The 4906-nt window shown below is 38.4% G+C and overlaps 1 long non-coding RNA gene across 1 annotated transcript; it reads right to left on the reverse strand.

Annotated features, from left to right (window-relative positions):
* Window positions 1–3422: 3422 nt before the first annotated feature.
* On the reverse strand, window positions 3423–4419 carry LOC137815460 (uncharacterized). The gene is made up of 3 exons (XR_011081753.1): window positions 4264–4419; window positions 4079–4192; window positions 3423–3862 (listed from the first exon to the last, which is right to left on the reverse strand). It is a non-coding gene; the product is annotated as an uncharacterized lncRNA (long non-coding RNA).
* Window positions 4420–4906: the final 487 nt, after the last annotated feature.

A 4906-nucleotide genomic window follows, 5' to 3' on the forward strand; every position in this document is an offset into this window, starting at 1 on the left:
CTCTGTGGCTGGAATAAAATATGCTGGATTGAAAGTAGGAAAGGGAAATACCAGTGGAATTTCAGAATTCAACAAGCTGCAATATTATAAGAGCTGCATGAGGAATCCTACAGAGAGTATAAACAGGTTCCATGCAGGGCATTTGAACCTCACTCCACGTCTAGTTGCCTACATCATAGCATGGCAACTTATTCCAAGAGGGACAAACCATGCTGTCTTACATGAAGAGGATCTAATTCTCCTATATTGCATCATGAACCAGATTAAGGTAAACTGGGTTTTCATTATCAATGAACACATGCTCAAATAAAAAAGGTTGGCTGATTACCGATTTCCCTATGCTATAATTGTTTCCAAATTGATTGATTACTTTGGTATTGATGTTACAAATGAGAGAAACGACCCTATCAAGGTTGTAAGTGAGATTGATACTTCAACTCTCACCAAAATGGGTTTTCACAAAATTGAGGACAAGTGGGTGGTTCTCAAAGGGAAGGAACCTCAAGCAGAACATGAGGCATCAAACCTCCACAATGAGGATGAGGATGAAGCTGCTCCTATGGATGATGACTCACCTGCTACCCAGTCTGTGCATGAGGAAGCTGCTGCAAATGCCATAGTTGCCTATCAAGCTCCAGAATACCGAGGAGAACCAATGTCTATGTTTGAAAGGCAAGTGTTGTATCGTCTTGATGTAATGTCTGCAGAACAAAGGGCATACTTTGAGACTACTCATGCAAGGTTTCAACACCTTGATGATCAGATTGAAGGGGTTCAGGCACAACTTGCAGAGCTTTACTACAAGGATCAGTAGTCATCTGTTTTTAACTTCTTTTTCTTTATCAGCTTTCAAATGTCTGTAATGCTGAACAATATGGCTTTATTTTCTGAACTATTATGATTATGGTTTCTGTTTTATATTTTTTCCCTATGCTTATATGCTGTTTGATGAATCCAAAGGGGGAGAAAAATAGCTCACCATGCTAGGTGAAGCTAGCTGAAACAGGGAGTTAATTTTGCACCTTAAAACCATTTCTTATGCTATGCAATGTTGCTGTTTTTTCTGGTTTAAAATCTGGTGCAGTGCAGGTGCTTAAAGCAACAAAGCTATGAGGTTAGCTATGGGGATTTGTCTCCATCAAACAGGGGGAGATTGTTAAAGATGGTTGCTGCCCCTTCAAGATTGTGTTTGATGAAGACTTCTATGTACATTTCATGTGTATTTTGCTTTGCTTTAAGTGTGTCTTAGGTAGTGCTTAGAGGTTGTCTAAGAGTGGGCTTTTTGCTGAGTAACTCACCTCATAACCACTGGTCATGTGATAAGAACAAGCATAAGTTTTCTTAAACTGTTTTTCACATGTTTTACAAAAAACACGTTTACTGCATAAAAATAAATCTGTTCTTTTCTAAATAAACAGATTCATTTTTACATTGATGCCTTGGCTAAGTCTTGTGAAAATTAGATTTTGTGCATCATGTATTCTGCCAACCTGGCATCTCGTCAACACGCCTATACTGTAGCTTGATGCCATGTCATCACTTCCGACTACCAGGGCGGTACTGTTGGTTTTCTATAAAATGAAAACTTGTTTTATGGTTTAATAATCGTTCATACATTTGCAAAAACAAGTTTTGACAGCAGAGAATTAAAAGTTTACAAAAGATTAGCATTTGTTCTTCAAAGATTTCGAAAATCACAAAGTGCTTGTTCTTGGTTTGGTTCCAAAAGCTTGGTGTGAGGTGCTGCTACTGTTCTAGCAATCTTGCCTACTGGTTTAAGGCAGATCTTTGTATCCTCAATCAGGTGTAGTCCTTTCACTTCTCATTTCTTGTAATAGTTTGGTTGAACACTCTTCTTGATAGGTTTTCTTGAAAAGTGTGTGTGAGCTGAAATAGGTTTTTCAGCAAGAGTACCTAAGTTCTTGTAGGTTTCAAGAACAGTGGGAATTGTGTTTGTTTGTACTGTGATTTAGTGAATTTCACCTTGGTTTTAGGTGAAGACTGGATGTAGCTCAGTTGAGTGAACCAGTATAACTGCCCTGTGTTCATTCTCTCTCAATCTCTGCAATTAAGTTTCTGCATAATTGTTAAAACAGCAAAGAAATAAATCTGTTCAATCAATAATAAATCTGTTCTTTCTGGGCTCTGTTCATACTGTTCTTAATTTCTGAAAAAGTTGTTTGATTCTGATAAGAACATATAAAATTTGTTAAAAGCCACTGGAACAGATTGACTGTGATAGGTTGCTCAAGAAATTGTCAAAGCTATTAATTGAACCTTAAACAATTGCTTAAAATTGAAGCTTGTTGTTCTGTAATTCATTGTTCTTAATTTCTGGAAAACAGTGCTGAAATAAATCTGTTCATTTTCACATAAATCGATTTATTTTCTGTAAACTGTGTTAAACACTGTTTCTGCTAGAAAGTTTTAAAAGGTCAATTCACCCCCCCCCCCCCTCTTGAACTTTGGCACTATTAAACCCAACAATAGGTACATACCGCAATCCACAATGAGAGAGACACCATACAACCTAACATACAACACCAACACCATGTTGCCGACTGAGATAGGAGAGCCAACTATCTGAAGAACTTTATGCGACCTACAACTTAATAACGAGTGCCTACAAACTGAGCAGGACTTTCTCCAAGAGTAGTGCGACAAGGAAAAAAAATCTGAGAAGAGGCATGCAATCATAGGGTCGGCAGACGCTACAATGTCAATCTAAAGCCGAGGCTCTTCTAGGAAGGCAACCTCGTGTGGAAGGTAAGGAGCGATGCACAAAAAGAGTCATATGATGAAAAGTTTACAATGAACTATGAGGAACCTTTTTTAATAAAAGAATGCTTACAGAATGGAGCTTACTGAATAGAACATTTGGATGCACGAATGTCTAGAATGCAAGACACCTCAAGTTTTATTTTAGCTAACAATTACTCTTTCCAACCTCGACATTTTTCCCTGAGTAGGGTTTTGACTGAGAAAATTTTAATGAGACACTTCAATAAAAGTAATGTTACCTTCATGTCATTTCTTTCCTCAGCCCTCAACAAACATTCTCGATCCAGGTCGAACTCAATAAAAAGAATCCGTATTGAGAATGGTGGAACAAAATTACATTTTTGGGTAAGGTCAAAATCACCAAAAGTGATTCCCTACCAAGAATGACATAATAAAATTAAGTTCTCGGTCAAGGTCCAAATAACCAATGATTCCCTACTGAGAATTGCGTAATAAAATTAAGTTATCGGTCATGGTCAAACTCACTTTTGTGAGTCCCTACTGAGAAACGGTTAGTGCCGTCCGTGGAAAAGAAATCCTACCAAGAGTAGCGAAACCGTTAGGCCCTTGGCCAAAGCCAAAATTCACTTTAATAATTATACAACGACAACAATGAAACAAGAAACCTCTACCAAACACAATTAAGAGAAACACGTCAAAAAGACCGAATGTAGTTACGCAAATATAACAATACAAATCGTCAAGTAAAAAACTCATTTACCATCGACATCTTGAGGTGCCAATTTAATACTCAACATGTTAAGCATGCCCCGAAAAAATCCAAACACAATTATAGAAAATTAAAAAGGTCGACAACAAAAACTATTCTAAGAACAAGAATGAAACCAATACAAAAAAAAACTTTCATTAAAAAACTGACCAGCCAAACCAACTAGTCGCGGGAGACAAAAAGTGGGTGTTTACACAATCTTGGGTGTTGAGACAATACTAACGGGCATCACGACCTCGACATCAGTTACATCCTTTCCTTTCTTGTTCGCAGCGACCTTCGCCTTCCACCAAATTATCAACTCCTTAAAGTTATTTTTGTTTTCGTCGGGATTCAAGCCAGTCATAACACCTACACCAAAAACAAGTCAACAAACATTATCTTTAAATTAATACATCGAGAAGAAAAGAAACATACCATCTACATCAACAAACTTGTGGGGGGGGGGTGGGGGGGGGGGGGGGGGGGGGTTAGGTATGCTCAGAGGAAAGGCTGAGTAGGGATCCCCAAAAACAAGTCAAAGAACATTAACTTCAAAATAATACATGAAGAAGAATAAAGACATACCATCTACATCAACAAACTTGTGGAGGATAGGTACGCTCAGAAAAGAGGCTGAGTAGGTATCTTGCAAGGAAGCCCATCTAAGACCAACAACACCTCCAGGTCGTTCCCGATCATCTACATATTAGGCCACATATGATATCGTGCAAGGTTCTTGGTCAAATAAAATGAAAAATGAGGAGTCTCACCATCATAAAAATATTATCAACATGCCTGTTCGATCATGACCTTAAAGAAGTTCCCCTTGAAATTTTTATACGACGAAGTAAAGGATGTTAAGAGACAAATTCTTGACTATCCTATTAATGACAATCACCCCACCCGGTCTCCCGGCCTAGTGCCATAGAAATGTAGAGAATGACCTCAACGTTGACTTCAAACTTAACACCTGATAAAGAAATCGAAAAGTCTGCAACGACGCTCAATTATTCATATATAATTGTGTGGGCTTAACATTCAAAGTACGCAAGACTCCCATGGTGAACTCGTGTAGTGAAAATTGGACGTGAACATCATTATTAGACATGAATAAAAATAAAAGATATCCTCAAATAAACCTTCTGATCCAAGGCAGGTGACACCCAAGGGCTTGCACTTACACAAGGAAATTATACCATCCGGAATTCATCCTCAAGAATATCCACACTATTGGAAAAAGACTGAAGCATGGAGGCATCCCGATACTTCAAGAAGAACTCCCAAACTCGGTTATCCACCCATGCATACTCAGAATCCACGTCAACGTTGTTGCCCAACTCCTCAATCATAGCCAAAGACATGGGAGTTGGGGAACTCTTAGACATGAGGTGGAAGATTTGGATGGAATGTGGA

Source organism: Phaseolus vulgaris, chromosome 1 (genome assembly GCF_000499845.2).
Source record: "Phaseolus vulgaris cultivar G19833 chromosome 1, P. vulgaris v2.0, whole genome shotgun sequence".
Lineage (NCBI taxonomy): Eukaryota > Viridiplantae > Streptophyta > Magnoliopsida > Fabales > Fabaceae > Phaseolus > Phaseolus vulgaris.